Here is a 22,125-nt window from a genome sequence, read left to right on the forward strand (position 1 = left end):
ACCACTTGATGTAAAATCCCTCCAACACCAATGCTTTTAATCATCTGCTATATCACCATAAATCTCCAAAGGTTGTGGATCGAAAAGATATGTAAAGTTTAACAAAATCTACAACTCTCCTCTTAAATAAAATGCTAACTACTCTTAATCTAAAACTCTACATTTTGATCATAAAGAAAGACAGAGAGATACGGATGGACCAAGAAGAAGAACCATAAAAAAAAAGTTGAGAGGATGAGTTCAAATTTATAGACAAAATAAAGAGTAGCCTCCAAGTAAACTTGGAGGGAAAGAAAGATAGAGTAGCCTCCGAGTAAACTTGGAGAAAAAGATAATTGTCTTTGAGGCAAATAAAGGTTGCTTAGCGGGAAAGAAAAGAATATTTGCTTGGAGGAAAAGAAAAGAACATTTGATTGGAGTCCAAGCAAACTAAAATAGATAAATAAATAAATGAAATGAATAATAATAGTAATGAAATGGAGGTAAAAAGCGACAATGGAGACGTTGCTATTAACGACGACGGAGGAAAGAAAGAGAGAGAACTCAATTGGTGAGGACGACGTCGTCGCGATTGACTCTGGCTCCATTGCCATAGAAGATCAGCGATGATGAAGAGAGGGAGAAAGACTGACGGGAAGAAGATGAGGAGAGAGAGAGAGAGAGAGAGAGAGAGAAAAAGAGGAAGGTTAGATGAGAGAGACTGTGTGAGAGAGTAGGAGAGAAGTGAGATTCTAACCAGGTATATGATATATATATATATATATATATAGAAGTAATTTGGACATTTTACACTAACATGTCGTTATGGACAAAGCTTTTTTTGGCCTGGATCTTTGGACGAAGAAAGATTGATTTTGAATTTCTAGACAGAAAGCCTTTTAATGAATTAAATTAGTATTGAATTACAAGATAAGTTTATTATTATTATCTGGAAGATGTTAACATGTTATTAAAATTATATTAATATAAGATGGGGCTTGCTAAGGGTGCTCACGATTTGGTTACGATCGGGAAACTTTCAATCTGCCATCCATCTCCTGAATTGGCGGATTAAAAAAATAATCTACATCTGTCCATCGGATTGGCGGATGCAGATTGAGCGGACTGACAGATGGATGCGAATCAGTTTGGAGATTTAAACTTTTACAAATTTTAAACATAATACAACAAATTGTCAACTTTTTTTTGGATAACAATCTAACTCAACAGAATTAAAAGATTATCAAGTAAATTGTCAAATATCAATAATAAATACGTACAAAAAAACCATGTATTATCAAAACTATTTCATTATTTTTTTTATTAAAAAACTATTTAATTTGATTTTCTTAAAAAAAAATGACAAAATTAAGCTTTATATTTTTTATACAAAAATATCAAATATTAACACTTGCCATTTGATAAAAGAATTTCCAAATTGAAAACAAATGAACAACATAACAAAACATCTAAACATTTTTTCAATTGAAAACACAAACAGAATATCTAAACAAATTGAAAATACAATGTCTTACAAATTACTAAGAGGGTTCGTGGTTTGGCAGTTCGGTGCGGCCAAAAGAATCTCAAATCCGCCATTCGTCCAAAACTAGGCGGATGAGAAAAAATCAATCCGCAACCATTCGTTCGTCATCACGAATCTGTCCAAAATGCGACAGATCGATTTGTTTCGATCAGTTTAGGCGGATCAAAATATCCGCTAATCACCCTCAGAGCTTGCAATTCACCCATCAACTGGAAAAGGGATAAACGCAAGAATTCACTAGCATTTTATGGTAAACACTATGCTGCTACGATAATTAAATTTTGATTGTCTATCATATCTAGATAATTTTATATGCACTCTATTACAAAAATATATTATTTTATCATAAAATTTTGTAATATTAACAATAAAATATATAATTTCATCATAAATTGGTGTAACAAAGTTTTTAAAATTTTGTGATTGATACTATAAAAATTTGTGATTTAGTTATGATATTTTTTTTACACCAAATTGTAACGAAATTAAATTACACATTTTGTAGTAAGGTGCATAATTTCCCTCATATTTATAAGACCCTTGTTAACAAGTGTTGTTAAAACAAACACACACACACACACAATACAATGCATTTTTCACTAAGACCTCTTTTGACAAAGAGGTTAAAAGTAGATTTTTTTACTTTTTAACTTTTTTTTAAATCACATTATCTCTCTATTTTTTTATATATTTTTTCAAAAAAAGTTTAAAACAATAAAAAAAAAATTCACTTTTAACCTATTTCCTAAAACAAACATTATTGCTAACATTTAATGCTCAATATATTAATCTATATCTATCTATATCTATACCATATATTAAGTAAAATGAGATTTTTAACCCTCAATGCATGTGGGAGCTTCAATATCCCAATGTGAATTTTTTAAATTTTTTATTTTTTATTTAAAAAAAAAACTCAGCATTTGTTGATTTGGTCAAAATCCCCTGATCAGCATTTATTAAATTTTTTCAATTCACATGTCTTTCCACATGCCTGCATTTATTGATTTAGTCAAAATCTCTTGATCAGCATTTAAAATCCCCTTATATAAATAATTATAGATACAATCCATATATAGTTACTGTAGTACCCTTTTCAACTTCTCCAATACACTATGGTTAGCAATAAGATTGTTAAATTATTTTTATAAAAAATCTTAAAAAACATAATTTATATATTAAAAAAAATCTAAAACAAATATAAATATTTATAATTATCCCGTGCATAGCACGAATGATAAGCTAGTATTATATAAGAAAAATTGAGTTTCTAACCCACAAGCCTTGTGGGAGTTCTAATATCTTAATATCAATTTTCTAGTTTTTTATTTAAAAAAAAAAATCTCATTATTTATTGACGTCTCTCAACCCACAAGCCATTTTGACTTCTCCCATACTTACTGTCGTACCCTTTTCAACTTCTCTCATACATTATGGTTAGTGATGAGATTATTAAATTATTTTTATAAAAAACTTTAAAAAATACTTTGTATTTAAATAATATCTAAAACAAATATAAATTTTTATTAAAAAATAATATGTTGCAATTGCAGAAAAAAAAATTACACTATGCATTTCATTAATAATGCTCAAAAAATGTGCTAAGTGTTTGTATAAAGGCTTGGCACAAGTCCATTCTCAAATTATCAAGTGAATATAGATAAAATCAAAGAACTCAGCTTTAATGGCTAACAAATATTAAAAGCCTGACCATTGAAGTCTAATAACTACTAATTAATAGAATTCAACAATTGAAAGGTCTCATACCACATCTCTTTATGTTCTTAAATGTTTCATTTTTTTGGTTCATGCATTCATTCTAATATTGATATAGAATTGAATGTGCGAAAGAGTGAGAGACATTAAAATTATATATTGAGTTATGCAATTATTGTGATGAAAAATAAAGGTTGTATTTCCCTTCTATGGCAATTTATCTGGTTGTACCTCCAATTAAAACGTCGGATGTGCTTCTATATCACCATTGAATGTTACTTTCATTTTTTTTAAATACTTTGTCTCACAATTATTTGTGTTTTTTGTTATAAAATTTATTACATCTGTGTTTGCTAAAGCTATTAAATGGACCAAATGCCAGAAGTGCAGACTACTTCAATGTCATTCTCCGGATTAGATGTACATAAAATATACACAAAAAGTATATGAATAGACAAGATTTTACAAAATTTATTTGTGAATCTCACTTCTTGAAATGTAATTAATTTATTTTTTGTATTATATTTTATGTTTGGTTTTTTTTTTTATATAGTTTTCTTTGTTTTCTTTAAAAGTTTATTTTTAAAAATTAATAAATAAATCATTTTTTATTTCAAACAATTTCATTTTCATTTTCGTTTTTATTATTTTATTTTTTCTTAAAGTATACTTACTTCTTTTTTTTTCTTTTTCTATATATTGTAATTTTGTACATTTTAAGTGTATGATATTTTCACTAATACACTTGAAGATGCACTATGAAAGAAGTATCATGCGAAAATCAAGCAAGACTTTTTGAAAATCCTATAATTCATTTATTTTTTGTATTATATTTTATGTTTGGTTTCTGTACTTTTTTTTATATAGTTTTCTTTGTTTTCTTTAAAATTTTATTTTTAAAAATTAATAAATAAATCATTTTCTATTTCAAACAATTTTATTTTTGTTTTTATTTTTTATTTTTCCTTAAAGTAGTTTTAGTTTTGGGCAATTACTTACTTTTTTTCTATATATTGTAATTTTGTGCATTTTAAATATGTGATATTTTTACTAATACACTTAGAGATACACTATGAAAAAAATATCATGCGAAAATCAAACAAGAAGAAAAAATAAATAAATAAAACAATACAATGAATGCGGAGCAAAAATCAAAGATCAAAGATCAAAGATCAAATATCAAAACTCCAAAAGCAAGCAAGCAAACAAACAGGCAAGTAGAATATAATGTTTAACAATAGACATTTAAAAATTTACAACAAAATTTTGGAACTTTCATTTTTGCTAAGAAAATTCTGTTTTGTACTGGCTAAATGCTTTTAAAATAGTTTTTTTTTTTTAATTTGAAATTAAAACTATAGTAAATTTATGTAAGTATAATTGCTAACCACATTTTTTTTACTTAATGTATAATATTATATTGACTACTTTTTTTAAGTTTATTTTTTCAAATATTTATATAGAAGTAACAAAATGTCATTAGGAATAAATTTTTCCTTAATTTTTATAAATTTTGTCCTTACATTATTTTTAAGTTTTGAATAAAAGCAAACATAAAATAATTGATTAAAATTATGCTGCATTTGTTATATTCTTTTTCTATGTATAAAAAAAAAAGACATTAAAAAATTGCAATTGATATATATATATAAATAATTGTAAACACAATCTGTGTATAGTACGGATGATACATTAGTTAATATAAAAGATAAAGTATACTTCAAGGGAAAAAAAAAATTAAAAAAATCTAAAATGAGTGAAATGGTCACACAAAAAAAAAAAAAAAAAAATCGAAAAGGTTTTTAATCTTTTTTATTTATTTATTTTTTATTATGTTGAACATTAGCACAAGCCAACAGCAAGGCATTCGGATCCTCCAGTCTCCAGAGTATTTCCTGAAGTGATCTGGCGGAGTGGTTTGTGGCGCGACACTTGTCTCACTAGAAAAATTAAGGGCTGAGATCAAAACCTCACCACAACAACGTTATTTTGGTGAGTAAATTAAAAAACAAAGGAAAAAAAAAAAAACTTTTCCTCTTTGTTTCAGTTATTCAACAACGAAGCTATTCGGATCCTCTACCTTCAACAGATTCGAAATAAAACAGGTTCATCCTTCAAACAATTTCAAAATTTTGGATTTTTTTTAAATGGTAATAGTAATATAAGTTTGTTGAATGTATTGATTGAGAGATTCTTACATGATTTATTTCAAATCTATTCTTAGGTAAAAAAATTAGGGTTTTCATTAGGGGCTTTTTACATGATTTCTTTCAAATTAACATTGTTTTTGTTAGCTTTTTGATTTCTTTCATGTTTTCTGTGTTGATTCAGAGATGATTATTATTGACCAAAAAAAACAAAACAAAGAGGCTCTACCATGCTGTTAATTAGAATACAAAAGCAGGTGAAACTATATATACAAAATAATTTTCAATTTTCAATATCTTTTGGGATTATTTTCATTGGGATGATAATTATTGCAGTCAACTTTAATTCTGAATTTGGCACCCAACAAGGGGAAAATTCTCAAAAAATTAAGGTATTGTTGTCATCCATGATTCATATGGATGAATGAGTACTTGTTAGAAGTCGCCGCACAGGACGAGCTACTAATTGGAAACTATAAAAAAAAAAAATTATGAATTTGTAAATATCACTGATTTGTTTGTATTCTTGGCAAGATTTTTTCTTCAACCTTTGTCTTTTGATTTGTGTAATGAGAATTGGGAAGCAACATCAAAAGTTCAGGTTGGTCAAGATTATATCGAATGTGGTTAGTTTTATGTGAATTTCAAAACTTTGATTTCAGCAAGTTTAAACGTCTTCAAACTGACTTTCCAAAAAATAAATAGTTTTTGAAGTTTTGTCAAAAGAAAAATGAAAGAGAAGATATGTGTGTGTTCATATTGTTCTTTTTTAAATTAAATTGATAATTTTTTTTTTTTTTTTAAACGTAAATGTTATCACACGCCACCATTATGTTTTGAAATGTTATGATGTTTACAACCTTTATAATTTGTTGTTGGTACAGGTAAAAGAATGTCAACATCAAATATATTTATGAGTGATATTAGTAAAATTCTATTTAGAAATCGAAAATGTCATTGCGGGGTGAGAGTGACATTCAAAATTTCAGAGTTAAAAAAAATTCAAGGATTGTATACTTTTAGTGGGACAGTTGTCGCGCCACAGGTAAACCACTTTACCAAACACTTCAGGATAATTCTCTAGAGGATCCTTATGCAACACACCAAGGATCCTCTAGAGTATTTTTTTCCTAAAGTTTCCTAGAGTAAAAAAATACTCTAGAGGATCCTTGCTCTATGCAACAGGAAGAAGAGACATAGGCAACACTCCAATAGCAAGAGACCCACGCAAGATGGAAAATTATGTGCGCTCAATTCGTGCACATAAAAATATTCAAAAATTATCTAAATTCAACTCATATAATGTAGGATATTTGCTTTTAGAATGAATTTGAACTACACAACACAACGCAAATTTTTTGTTTTTTAATATATTTTTGTGCACAAATTTTGTGTATGTTAATCCAAATCAAGGAAAGATTTATAGAGAGTGTTTCAGAGGCCTTTCCATTTACTTATAAAAATAATTAGTCAAGAATTATACAGTTATTTAATAAATTTCTATGTGATTGAATAATGTGATATCTCTTTTATAAAACTAAAAAATAATGCCTGTGTCGGTGGGAGTGAGGACCGGATGAACCCTAGCTACAACCAAAAAGTATTAATCACCATATTTGATTTTGATTGATTTTATGAAATTTGAGTTTTTTATTTTTTTTATTTTTGTTTTTAGTAAATTTTTTACTTTTAAGATGCACAAACTTAGATGCATTTAAAAAGGAAAATATTTGTGAAAAAATATTTTAAAATTCAATAAATATACAAGAATATGAAAATGTATTAAATTTATATATATATATATATATATATATATATATATATATATATTTGTATTTTTTTTGTTTATTCATCAATAAATTTGCTCCTTTGAATCCACAGAAATAGGAAAGAATTGTTAGCGAAACTCCAAAAATGGATTTTTAGATCAAATCGTTTTGCTCACTAGCAAACATGGCCAATTTGAGAAACTAATGTAACATTTGATTTGCATTGCATCTTCATCTTGATTTTTCAGAAACAACCGACATGGATTTTTGAAAGGATCGAAATTACAGGTTCCGAATCTTATTCTGCTGCTTAATCGCTTTATACACCAATTTGGGCTTGGATTTAAATTCGATGCACTTCAAATCCACAGAAACAGGAAAAGCTGTGAACTCCAAAAGCGAGTTTTTAAATCAAATCCTTTTGTTTGCTGACAAACATGGGTAAGTTGTGAAACTATTGTGACATTTGATTCGCACTGTGTCTTCGTTTTGAATTTTCAGAAACAACCAACACCGGTTTCGAAGGGATCGGAATTACAGGCTCAATTGAGTGTTATTCAGGAAGATCTTGAGCATGCAAAGGAGAAGTTGGTTTTGGTTGAGAAAGAAAAAGTTCAAGCTATTAAAGAATTAAAAGAAGCCCAGAGATTGGCTGAGGAAGCAAATGAGAAGCTCAGGGAGGCTTTGGTGGCTCAAAAGCGAGCCGAAGAGAATTCTGAGATTGAGAAGTTCAGGGCTGTTGAGATGGAACATGCAAGAATTGAGGTGGCTCAGAAGAAGGAAGAGGAGTGGCAATAAGAGCTTGAAGCTGTGAAGAACCAACATGCTCTTGATGTGACTGCTCTTCTGTTTGCTACTCAGGAGCTCCAAAGGATTAAGCAAGAATTGGCCATAATTGCGATGCAAAGAACCAAATCCTCAGCCATGCTGATAACGCAACGAAGATTGCTGAGATTCATGCAGAGAAGGTGGAGATTCTATCTGCTGAGTTGGCCCAATTGAAGGCCTTGCTTGATTCCAAGCTTGAAATGGAGGCTAAAGAGAACAACGTGTTGGTGTCTGAGCTGAATTCAGAGATAGAGATTCTAAAACGAGAACTTGAGAAATTCAAAAGTTATGAGGACAAGTTGGTGGAAAAAGAGGCTTCCATTGAAGTTGAGCTGGAGGCTGCAAAAATGACTTAATCATATGCACGTAATCTAGTGGAGGAGTTGAAGGAGAAGGTTGAGGATTTAGAGGTTCAGGCTGAGAAAGCAAATAGCTTGGAGAGATCTTGAACAATGAGAAGCTTGTAGATGATAATGTTCAAAACCTGTTGGAAGAAAAAAAACAAGCTCATAAATGAGTTGGAAAATTCCAGGGATGAAGATGAGGAGGGTAAGAAGGCAATGGAAAGTTTAGCTGCAGCATTGCATGAAGTTTCCTCTGAAGTGAGAGAATCCAAAGAAAAACTAGTAGCTAGTCAAGCAGAGAATGAAAATTATGTAGCCCAAATGGAAGATTTGAAGTTAATTGGTTTTGAAATCGAAAAAAAGAGAAGTATAAAACAATGCTTGATGATGCAAAGCACGAGATTGATGTTCTTATTAATTCAATTGAACAATCCAAGAATGAATACCAGAGTTCCAAGGCTGGGTGGGAGCAAAAAGAGCTTCATTTGATGAATTGTATAAAGCAATCAGAAAGCAAGAACTCTTCAATGGAAAAAGAAATAAGCAGGCAGGTAAATTTGCTAAAAGATGCTGAGGGAGAAGCTAGTGCAACAAAGGAGGAAGGAGCTCAGCTAAAGAAAACTTTGAAGGAAGTTGAATCTGAGGTGATATATTTGAAGGAAGTTCTTGGGGAAGCAAAGGCTGAGAGCATGAGATTGAAGGAAAGTATACTGGACAAAGAAAATGAACTGCAGAGTGTTATTCAGGAGAATGAGGAGCTTTGAACAAGAAAAGTTGTTTCTCTCAAGAAGATCGAGGAGTTATCTAAATTGCTAGAAGAATCTTGTTGGAAAAATGGCTTTGAAAAGTTTTGAAAAATCCTTATTTTTTGCTAACTTTGAGCATTAATTAAAGTGGTACTCAAACGTTATTTTTAATATTTTTCATTGGGTTCATGTTTAATGCCACGCAGTGAATAAAACCATGTATTTAGTTGCTTAAAATCATTTCCGGATGAATGAGAATTCAACGCGCATTTTCGGATTCGTAGAAATGGATTTAGGTGGGTTTCCTACACATTTGTGAAATGTGCTTGTCCCACATTGAAAAGGCTTATGGATTTGAGTGGGTTCATATACCTTAACTTGGGATATTTGGGATAGGCCCCAAGAGGTACCCAAGTTTGTGGAAGGGTGAGGTTACGGATGAAGTGGGCGAGACCCATTGGACCCAAAACAAAAATCACGTGCGCGGCTGCCACCGTTCACCCGGTCGGGCGAGTTGGCTTGGGCGCGAGTACGTGATGTGAGATTAGGTTGGGCTTGTCCAACCCAATACTTATCCTTTTGGGCAAAAAATATTTGCGTTTTATTTATTTAATTTTGAATTTTGGTTTCAAAATTCAAATTAAATCTGTCTAGATTGTTTTTTCTCACCCAAACAGAGCCCTTCATCCGAACAGGTTTTCTGCCTGTTGAAAGTCAAAACCGAACTTGTTCAATCTGTACGAACAAATTTATATCTGTTTGGTACCTGTTCGAACAGCCACCTTTCTGCCTATATAAAGGCCGCTTCCAGCAATTCATTTGATCAGATTTTTTCATCATAATTCCGTCCTTCTTTCTCTGGTCTTCTTTGTGTTACTGCATTTATTTTTTTAGGAAGAAAAAGAGAGTTACGACAGAGTTTTAGTTCACCAGACTTGATTTTATAGTGCTGTAAAATCAAGTGTTAGTCGTTGCATCCTGGGAAGTAGACGACGGTTAAAACTCGAAGCACCGGAACGAGGGCGAAACCTACTTTAAGGAGATTGTGTCCAACACAAGCCTCGACATTATTTTCTGTAAGCTTTTAATTTGGGAAATAGTTTATATAATTATTTTTCTAAATTATTTATTTAATTTATACATTTAATTTACACACACATACCACTGTGGGTATAACAATCTTAAAGTAAATTTTTATTTTTAATTTATTTGTGTAAGACAGACAAATATTTTGTTTCAGTAAATTAAATAGTAGTTATATACTGTTTAATTTCTTAAATAGTAGTAATATACTGTTTAATGATTTCTTTGATAACATAGTAGTAATATACTGTTTATCATTGGAATTTTGTTACAAAATATTATTTTGTATATTTTGTGTGTAAATTCTTTTTTGTATAAAATTGTGATTGGTACATTTTTTATTTCGTCAGAAATATGACAACTAACAGTACTGAGACTGTTATTACACAACCCCCACACCTGTTATGCCAGTGATGACTCCAGTAATACCGATAAATCATGGGAAGAAGTCAGAAAAATTCGATAGAAATGATTTTAAAAGATGGTAACAAAAAATGATATTTTATTTTACAACATTAAATTTGGCTTGCTTCACTCATGGAAAAGCACCGGCACTAAACGAGAGAGAAACTGACTAACAAGTGGTTGTCGCGGTTAATGCATCTGTATTGGAATTATATCCTCAATGGGTTAGACAATATATTATACAATGTGTATAGTGTCAAAAACACTGCTAAAGAACTATTGGAATCTCTAGATCATAAGTATAAGACAGAGGACGTCAGTACAAAGAAATTTATTGTTAGCCATTTTCTGGATTTTAAAATGATGGATTCCAAGACAGTTATTAGTCAGGTTCAAGATCTCTAATTAATTCTCCATGACAGACATGCAGAAGGGATGATTCTCAGTGAATCTTTCCAGGTTGCGGCAATCATTGAAAAAGTGCCACCATCTTGGAAAGAATTCAAGAATTATCTAAAGCATAAACGCAAGGAGATGAAATTGGAGGACCTGATTATTCAACTCAGAATTGAGAAGGACAGCCATGGTTCCAATAAGAAGTCAAGAAACCATGTCATGCAAGCTAAAGAAAATGTTGTGGAACATGAACATGGGTCAAAGTCCAATAACAAGAAGCGAAAGCATGATGACAATGGTCTCAAACAAGGATTCACTAGTAAGATCAAAGGGATCAACAACGGGTTCAACAAGAGATTCAAAGGCAAGTGTTTTGTGTGCGGTAAAGATGGACATCGCGTTAAGGATTGTCACGTTCACAAGGACGGAGAGAGTTCGAGCAAAAAACCAGCACAAGCTAACATAGCCGAGGACTTTTATCTTTTCAATGGAGTGGTAAACATCAATCTTGTTGCAGTAGTCTCTAAAGCAAATTTGGTAGGCAATCCCAAGGAATAGTGGGTGGATACTGGAGCAACCCGCCATATCTGTGCAGATAAGAAGATGTTTACAACCTACAAAGTGGTGGAAAGTGGGGAACAACTTTTCATAGGAAAATCCTCCACTTCAACTGTAGAAGGACAAGGAAAGATTGTGCTAAAAATGACCTCAAGAAAAGAACTCGCTCTTAACAATGTACTCTATGTGCCAAAAATTAGCAAAAATTTGATTTCTAGGTCATTGTTAATCAAGAATGGGTTTAAATTAGTCGTTGAATCTGATAAAGTTGTACTCTCCAAGAGTAGAATGTATGTGGGGAGAGGTTATATAAGTGATGGACTTTTTAAACTCAATATAATAACTGTTGTACCTAATTTGGCTTTTAATAATAAGAACACATCTTCTGTTTATATTGTTGAGTCTTCTTTTTATGGCATGGTAGATTAGGACATGTTAATTTTAATTCTTTACATAGACTTGTTGCTTTAGAATGTTTACTAAACTTAGAATTTGATCCTAATCATAAATGTGAGATTTGTGTTAAGGCAAAACTCACCAAGGCATCATTTAATAAAGTTGAAAGAAGTACTGAACCTCCAAGTTTAATTCACACAGATATCTATGGTTTAAAATTTGTTCAAACTAGAGGAGGTAAGAAATACTTTATTACTTTTATTAATGATTGCACTTGATATTGATATGTTTACTTATTGAGAAGTAAAGATGAAACCGTAGAAGCTTTTAGACAATATAAACTTGAGGTTGAAAATCAACTTGGTAAAACTATAAAGATAGTGAGGAGTGACAGAGGTGGTGAGTATAATGCACCATTTGAAGAATTTTATTCTGAACATGGTATCATTCACTAAACCACTGCACCCTATTCTCCTTAGTCAAATGGAATTGCTGAGAGAAAGAATCGAACTCTTAAAGAGATAATGAATGCCATGTTAATTAGTTCAAGGTTACCACAAAACTTGTGGGGGGCAAGGTTGTTAAAATCGGGATCCTATGTTGGGTCGTTGGAGGTGTTTATAGAATCGGATCGTAGAATCGGATCGAGGATCGTAAGATCCTACTGAAAAAGTCAAATTACATAATTATTTAATTTAAATAAATATTTCCTAAAAAGTATACACAAAATGAGCATATATTCTATTAAAAAAAAGTGAAGATATTGTGAAAAATATAATACTCCATGTAAAATGTACATATAATATTATATAATAGACAACTCGATGGTAAAAGTTTTGTATTTCATCAAAAAAGAAGGTGAAGAAGAAGAATTCTATAACAAAATACTTTACAATCTACAATAATGCATAAAAAGTGATGAAAAATATTTAACAAAGTTGGATATGAAAATAGATTAAGAACTAAAATGAGTAACTTAACCGAATGATAAGGTTTATCGTTAGCATCCCTGGTAGAGCGGATTCGAATAACAAAAATAATCTCTCCAAAAATTGGGATAAAGTTGCAATCATCTTACCCTCCTTAAACTCTGCTAAAACTAAGTTTGTTTTTCTGACTAGTTAATTTTCTTAAATTACCGCAATATTTGAATGTTTGTTTCCTAGTTTATTTTTTTTTTTTGTCTATTTGATTCAATACTACTTAATTTTTATTATTTATTTTGACCACATAAATGGGTATTTAGACAATAAACATAAAATTTACAATAAAATATGTCATACAATACAAAACAAGGCTTGTAAATAGGATCGGATTCAGATCGGGATTCCACGATCCTATAAAATCCCATTACCAGGATCGAAAGATTCTACCTATAAGGATTTTTTTACACGATCCGAATCGATTATACTCAAATGGATCGTAAGATCGTAGGATCGTAAGATCCGGATCGGGATTCTAATAACCATGGTGGGGGGAGGCAATTTTGTTTGCTAACTTTATCCTTAACAGGGTACCCCACAAGAAACTTGATCAAACACCTTATGAATTATGGAAAGGTCGACGACCTACCTATAATTACCTCAAAGTGTAGGGGTGTTTGGCCAAGGCGACAGTCCCAAGTTCCAAAACGACTAAGATAGGACCCAAAACTGTTGATTGTGTGTTCATTAGTTATGCAAACAATAGTAGTGTATATAGATTTTTAGTTCATAGATCTAAAAATCTTCATATGCATCTAAACACTATTATTAAGTCAAGGAATGCATCATTTTTTTAACACAATTTTCCATGCAAGGAAACTTAAGAGACAAGTTCAAATAAAAGAATTTTTGATACTGCTATGGATAGTGTAGACACCCTATTTTTGACCGACCTTAAGACTCAGACGTTATCGATTAAGCGCTCGGTGATGGTGCATGTTGCGCTCGTTCTGAGGTTTCAGAGTTTCGGCTAAAAGCCTTGCCTCCGGACTTCGGGACTCTTTTGTACTTTACCTTGGTTTGCGAACCAGGTTTTGTTTTCTCTTCCCGAAGGGAGAAAAAGGGCTCGTAGACCATCTCTCAGTGGCCGTAGGCTACTTTTCGTGGTCGTAGACCACTGTTCCCGTTTGGAGACTAATTTCTAATTTTCAGAGCCGTCGGCCGTGCGCCTCGGTTCGGGACCGCTTAACTTTTTCTGTTTGCTCCGATTTTTGGCACGCACCTTGTTTCCTCTCTCTGGAGGGACATAGTGGCCCGGGAGACCACCTTCGTGGTCGCACACCACTTTCAATGCTTAATAGTCAGTTTTCGGGGCACCCGGCTGTGCATTTTGGACCCCGAACCCTCGTTTTGCATCCGTCTTGGTTCATTTTTGGCATGGACCTTGTTTTCATTATTTGGAAGGTGGTACAAAGGTAGGAGACCACCTTTTCTCCTTGGAGACCACTTTTCCCCGGTCGGCCAGTTTTCTTGTCAGGTAAATGGTCTCCCTCACTTTTGGGCCACAATTGCTGGTCTTCCACCACACCACTAGCTTGCATTCACTGTGGAGACCACCCTAGGAGGCTGCCCACCACTTGAACCTTTTGACCCTGGTCGGCCGTCCAGGATAGGTGGTCGGCTGACCACTTGAACTGGTTGGCCTACCTCCCCCAATCTTGTCTCAGTGAGTTGGTTCCAGCTATGCCAGTTGGGAGGCATAGACTGGATCCTCCATACACGTGTATGGAGGATCTTCCACCTTGGTTTTAAGCTTCTAGGAGAAGCTTTAGCCCCTCTTGTCTATAAAGGAAGGGCTCCCCTTCCTTGTAGAGGGTTTAGAAAATTGGTTAAAGCATACATACACCTCTCTCTCTATATCTCTCTATTTAGCCTCAAAAAGTCCCTTGTTCTTGGCCTATTGCATACCACCTCTTAGCCTAACACCTCCAACACCAACCTAAGCTTCTTGGAGGGTCTTGAGAGGTCCTAAAGAGCTGCATTTTTTGTCCATACGCTGCTGGAGTTGCTGAGCTATAAGGGTAACACCCTATTCCCTCTTTTGAGTTTTATTTTGCTCCATCTTTTAGCCATACTTGCAAGCATTTTTTAGCTTTGGTGTAAACTGAAAAAATTCTTATTTTGAGGTCCTTAACATGTTTGTTTAAGATCATTTTCCTATTGGGGGTCATCTACCCCCTTGCATGCTTCATTTCACCTTGTTTTGAGCCATGCATTAAGGCCTTTGTTTTGAGCTTTGTTTGCCCTTTTGACCACTGAAATCTAGCGGATTTTTAGTGGTTATTATGTGTTTTTGAGAGCAAAAATCAAAGAGGGGTGACCCTCTCTCTCCTTGTTTTGATTTCTAGCATATTTGGCCTAACAAAGGAGCCCTTATTTGCATGCTTCCAAGCCATGTTTCAGGCCATTTTTGGTGAGTTTTAAGACCTGCATAGGCTCTGTCCAGAGCTTGTTTTGCCATATTGGGTGTCCATCTTGCATGTGTAGAATAACCCTCTTCATAGCCTATCAAAGGAGCATATCATTCTTGCATGCATTGACCGTGTTTCAATGAGTTTTTGGGCTTTATTTGGCATGTCATACCTATGCCTTTTGCTGGTTTAGTGACCTCTTGAATGCTTCATATACTTGTAGTGTAAACCCTCTTTACTAGCTTGTATTGCATACTACTTTGGTCTTTGATTCTAGCATTTTTTGGCCATGCCTTAAACTGATTTTGTGCATATTTTGGACTACCTTAGCTCTATTTTTATGCCTCATGGTCGAATGATGTTTTCTATGCGTGGTTTTAATTCAATATCCTTGGCTAGCTTTGAGTTTTAAAGCCTATTGCATGCTTATATTGAAGTGTTTCCATATTTTGGCATCATTGTTAATCATATTTCAGAGCTTATATGTCAGCCATATTCTCATGTTTTCTACTCTTTAAATGTGTTTGAGAGTTGTGCATGAATACCTCATTTTTGGACCATTGCATGAGCTTCATTTCTATGCATTTTGAGCCATCATTTTAGACCATTTTCCCACTGTCTTGGACCTGCATAGGGATTGTTTGGGGCTGGTTGGGTCAATTGAGCATTGCTCTGTGTACCTTTAGTGTAATGCACTGTAACAACCCTCATACTGTTTACCGACTTATGACTGATAGATTACCGATAACCATCGATTACCGTTAAACTGAATTGATTATGACTGATAATTGAACTGATTAAAGTACTGAACTGACTGACTGAAATTGGAAACCGAATTGATTGAGTATATGTTAGTTAAATTGCATTTTATCTGTTTGACTGTATGATTATCTGTTCATGCTTATATGTTTAAACTGCTAATTGAAGGCCATATCGACGGCCGAATTAGTAACCGATTGATGTTTTATGATCGTCATAATTAATGTAATTTTATGGAATATTTACCCGAAAACTGATTAGGTATGATTAAATTAGATTAAAATAAGCTAATAAAAGAGTTGGACTTATTTACCATTTTGCCACATAAGTGGCCCACTACTTGAGTCATCTTTGATTCTCATTACACTCACATAACACATTTTCATCAGTCCTTGTGTTGCCTCTAACCGACCAAGAAGAGAGTTAGAGAGAGAGAGAATTGTTCTTGTTGATTTAGCTTGAGAATCTTGAAGAATTGAAGGAGTTTTTGTACATTTGAGCTTCCCTATCCTAAATACAAGACTAAAGGTAGCTCCATTGTCTTCTTGTTCATGTTTTGAGTTGATTCTTGCATGGTTTAGAGCTAAGTTGAAGTCTAGAGCCACCCTATGGCTCAAATTGCTAATTGTAGCTTAATTGTTGCATGCATGTACATATATTGAAGTTTTGAGGTTGTAGTTCATAATACCTCACATGCATGTCCATCTTTTGGTCATACTCCATGAGTTCATCTTGTTTTTGAAGGTTTGAGCTCTTTTGAAACAGCATTGAAGCTTTGAAAATGATTTAAGATCATGCATGTCATGATTGAGGATTGTTCTTGGAAAATGGTTTGAAATTGGGTTTGAATTAACCACCCTTGGGCCTTGATTTCTCAAAATTGAGCCTTGATTCATGTTATTCTATGTGTTTATAAATGTTTTCCAGAAAATGGGCCCAAGAGGATTGGTTTTGATGCTTTTGAGCTTGGTTTTGAACCTGGAGCTCGAATCTGGGATTTCCAGATTTCAGTCGTCCGCTCGAGCGGGGGAAGTGCCGCTCGAGCGGGAAAATCGAGCTTCCAGCATCTTGCACTGTTTTACAGTCCGCTCGAGCGAAGGATTGGGCGCTCGAGCGGAGTCATGTCTCAAGCTCGAGCGGGCGTCGAGCGGGGATTTCACCCATCCAGTACTTTTACAGTACGCTCGAGCGGGAAAGTTTACGCTCGAGCGTGTACCTTCATTTGCCTGTACGCTCGAGCGGGGAAACCTGCGCTCGAGCGGGACTCTGTTTTTCTGAAAATCCTGAAAATGCTTTTAAATGTGCATTTTTGCATCCTCATCCCCTTCTAGGCATTTTTAGGCCTAGTTTAAGGCATCTTGTTGAGGATATAGATGTAGAACACACCGAGGCATTAGGGATTAAGTTGTTATCTTTCCCAACTGTGTAGCTTAGTGTGTTCAATCTGTTAACTGTGTAGGGTTGGCGACTGGGGAGACACGCTCTAGCATACTGTAGGCCGAACTCTATGAGTAACGATTGTGTAAAGATATGTTCACAAATGATTATTTTCTGAACAACTGAACTGTACGGCTTTCTGAACTGATTACTGTTAACTGAAGGAATGTATGTCCTATATTCTGAACTGTATTGTGGCATCCTTAGTACCTACTGTTTACTGTTACTGTTACTGTTACAGAGATCTCTGTCGGTTCCCTCGTGGAACCACTACTGTTTACTGACTAATGGCCATCATTACTGTTCGGTCTTTTAAGACCTACTGTCACTGTTATGCTAATGGATGTACCACATATGACTGTTTACTGTACTGAACAACTGAAATACTGATTGAATTGAACTGTTTTCATTACTGTAAGGACATTCATTCTAAACCCCTTTACGCTTTATGTTATTCACTGGGCTTTAGCTCACTGCTCATATATATATGTAGGTGTACAGGCACCAGACCGCGGCTAGAGGCGTCAGGGTAACTCCAGTTTTGTCAAGCCAGCCTTTGTGCCTCACTGCGAGGTTCCGAGCCTAACGTGTTAGGGCTTAGGGGTGTTTTACAATTCCCCCTTCTGTACTGTTTCACTGCTTTGTATAGACTGACTGCTTACCGTACTGTTATTAGGGGATTAGGTCCCCGTACTGTGTGACTGTAAATTTTGTATAGACTGTACTGTTGTATGTGAATGCATGAAAAATCTTTTGGCATACAGACTGTCACAGCTCAATGGACACTATTTATTTACTGTATTGGCTTCCGCCAGGCCCTGTACTCTGTTTTACTGTATTACTGTTAAGCAGGCCTTCGGTAATCTCGGATTACTGGCCGGTTACGGTGCTAAACCCATAGGGCCGGGTTTGGGTTGTGACATGCACTTCACTAGTTTCGATATCCAAGCAATCTAGCATGCATTGTGTGAGGTGTTTACATGATTCGGGACCATTTTGCATGTCATTTCAGAGCTGGAAAATGTGTGATTGTATGCCATATTTCATCCCTTGCCATGCTTTTGGTAGAGTTGCATTTGGTGCCTTAGGTTTGGTTCCTTGCATTTATGCATATTTGCATGTGTTTTTGTTGCCTAATTTCATCATGTTTGGCCACTGATTTGAGTGTGGCTGAGGCCCATTCCTTTTAGTTTAAGTCCATCTTGCATTGTGTATGCCATGTCCATATTGTCGCATGCTTGATCGTCGCATTGTTTATGCCTTGATTATGCCTTTGTATATATCCATCGTCATATGTGCGTTGTGTATGCCATATAGCGTCATGTGTATTGAGTATGCCATTCGTAGTTCATAGCATTGCGTATGCTAGTTGCACCTTTGCATGTCATTCCTTGCATGTTTGCATGTCTTAGTTGCATTTCGTTTACGATTGCATGCTAGTTATTGCATTGTGTTTGCATGCCATGCTATTTTAGTTGTTGCATAGTGTTTGGAGTAGGGTCTAGTCCAAACACGAGAAACGAGGGACGTTTCATACTCAAAGTGACGAAACATACTTCAATTCCCGGTCGCCGACACTCTTGATTACCCATGATGGAATTTAGGCCTTATTGTGTTCATTTGTGCATCCATTTCACATTGAGTCGTGCAATCTGACTCCTCGGCCATCATGCATCAAGATGCATAATTAGTGGTACGAGGATCGAGGACTACACTCCCTGGAGCTTGTGCAATGATGGGGAGAGTGGTCATGCACACATATGTTGAAAATACTTTGCCATGCCCCTTTCTTGCTCTCTGTTGCAGCAAACCAGAAACCAGCAGCAAAAACTAGTCGATAGTATCCCTACAGGTTTCCATGGTGGAGTTTCAGCCTTCTGGAGCTTTGTACAGTATTCTATGACCAGTTGCAAACAGAGGCAAATTGGGGCATCGCGATGGATTTACCGACGAGGCGACTCGAGCATGCATGCATCCCTTATCATTCAAAGTAGAGCGGAGGCGGTCTATCATATGTAGTTTGCATGCTAGTTCATTTGCCTATTTAGTTAATTTGTTAATTAGCTAATGTTGTGTAATAATTAGCTTAGATTAGCTAGTTGGTTGTGTATTATTCATTCGGACCCTCTGAGGAGGGCAATGTTGTAATAAGTGTGTGTGTGTGTGATGTATGTCTTCTAAGCCCACGTCTTTCTCCCTTTTACTTACTTACTTTCGATGGTTAGTTTTAGGGCACGTTTCAATTAGCGTCCTTATGCTCGCATGTTTACATCCATTCATCTATCTTGCATGCACCGGGCTCGGTGTATCATACTAACTGCATTATACTTCAATTCCAAGTTGAATACATGTTATCTGTTATATTTCATATGCCATGTTTAGAATAGCCGAGCCTATCTTAGTTGCATTTTGCATGTGTTGCATTAGCCATCTTAACATGAACTAGGATCATGCATTGATTACTAACTAGCTTTTGTTTTGGCTTGGAGCACTCGGTGAGTGTTTATGCTTTAGCATCCTTGCATGCGTGTGAGTGACTGCCATGATAGCATGCTTACCATGAGGCTATTTGCTTATGTGATATAACTGCCTGAATGCCTGTGGGTGGAGGTTGGGTTATTTGAATTAGAACAATGCATTGAATGAGAGTTTTAAGCCCACTTGAGAGTGGCAAAATCACGTTTTCTAAGCCCACCCAAGGGTGGCAAAATCCACATCTTAGCCTACTTACGAGTAGTACCTTCAAACCGTTTTTCAAAACGAACATGAGATGTTTTGTTCCAATTCAGGCGACCCAGTCTATACTTGTATGCTGTGCGCATTACATAGTAATTCTAGGCTAATAACCGGAATAAGAGCACATATGTTTCAAAACTCGATATCATGCTTAGTAGTGGCCGATCTTTGATCGGGCAAGCGGGGGTGCTCATAGCTGACCTTCCCCAATCGTACCCAAGTTCCCGAGCCGAGGCAACTTTGGTGATGACGGACACGTGGCCTTAGGCAACGAGTCAGGGTTTCTTAAATTCTCCCAAAATAAATTTAGGTGGCAACTCTGTATCTGGAAAAGTAGTCCATGTTTGGCACTTCTTTCTAAAAATCAGTTCTTCAAAAATGATTTGCCGGATTTGGACTCTTTGATGATTCATCGGTCTGACATTGCACTCTGCGAGATTAGATACAGGACCGTGACATTGAGTCCTGAACTGTAGTAAGCCCCAAATGAACAAAACGAGATTTCCTCCCGAGACGTTTCGAGGACATCTACAGTTTCTGGCGACTCTGCTGGGGATTTAGAGAACTTGACTCGAACTCATGATATCTTGTTTTGATTACACTTATGTGTTTCTTTGCATTGCATGTGCATTGGTGCGCCTAGGACACAGTGTTTGTCATCTGTTATTCCTGAACGGTTTGCCGAAGGCTCGCTTTGAGAAGCGTGCCATAAGGCTGACCAGTTATGGGCTTTGCCACGATGGGAAGACAAACCCCGGTTTTTACCGGGGCACCCTTTTTGACCATTCAACCTAGTGCATATTGGAATCCATAGTGACTATCCCAAACTAAGATAGGTTGCTCACCCGATTATAGGTTGTTTGAAACCGCTGCGTGCGTAGTGAAACCCTAGCTCCTGACAAAATAGGACAGGGAAACCCTACCCCACCATAGAGGTGTTTTTGGCTCTCACTTGCTTGCTATGTGCTTTTAGAGTGCGTCTCTACAGGAATGTACGTATCAGTTTGCAAGTCTGGGTATCAGGCCTACGGGCACCAGTGTTTTGGGAATCGGTTATATCTGTGGGTATCAGATTCAGTTTTGGGGCAATAATTTGAGGAACGGTGATCAGTGGTTGAATGCAGTTATTCAGCTATGTTCATATCTGTTTTGGTGAAATCAGGCTGAGATGCTGTCTGTTTTCTTCTTTTACAATGTAGTCTGGGAACCATAGCTTCAGAAGGCTTCGATATCTCCCGAGTACATTAGACTTGTGCGGATAGACTTTGTTAGGTCAGAGATTCAGTTCAAGGGCGAAATAGTGTTCCTTCGCCAGAGGCAGAGTAAAAAGGCCAGTCAGGCACAGATCATCAGTTCAACAGTCCTCGAACCAGCGGTCACTATCCATCTCACCTGTGTGCAGTCGGGTTGGGATACTTGCTTTTACCTCAGGGAGATACACATGTTATTCAGCTAGATCAAAGCAGTATGGCAAGAATGGAGGAAATGATGCGTCAACTCCAAGAAAGTACGAGGGTTATGCAGCAAGACGCTGTTCGTCGAGATGAATTTGCCAAACAACAGGCCGAGATCATGGCTCAACAAGCAGAGTTGATCGCCAGGTTACAGCAGCAAACCGGAGCATTTGCTTCGCACCAAGCCCCTCCCCCACCAGGAGTTCCAGCACCCGGGGATGCGCCAAATGTTCAGGGAGAAGCGGACATTCCGACAGGCCGGCTCCGCCCCCAATCCTACCCCAATTATCCAAAACACCCACCAATCTGCCGGATTCTCCTTTTGAGTTCGAGGTGGACCCCACAACATTGAAAGTGAGCAAGCTTGAAAAGCTGTTCAAGAAATCTCAGGGTGTCAAGTCCATTCCAGACATTGAAGATGGGTACACCGAC

The 22,125-nt window shown here is 35.5% G+C and overlaps 1 pseudogene; it reads left to right on the forward strand.

The window, feature by feature from the left end:
• The first annotated feature begins 7,589 nt into the window (after nucleotides 1-7,589).
• LOC114284029 (putative WEB family protein At1g65010, chloroplastic pseudogene) lies at nucleotides 7,590-9,354 on the forward strand (annotated as a pseudogene).
• The last annotated feature ends 12,771 nt before the right edge of the window (nucleotides 9,355-22,125 follow it).

This window comes from Camellia sinensis, unplaced genomic scaffold, assembly GCF_055761805.1.
Source record: "Camellia sinensis isolate YWXY unplaced genomic scaffold, ASM5576180v1 Unanchor11, whole genome shotgun sequence".
NCBI lineage: Eukaryota > Viridiplantae > Streptophyta > Magnoliopsida > Ericales > Theaceae > Camellia > Camellia sinensis.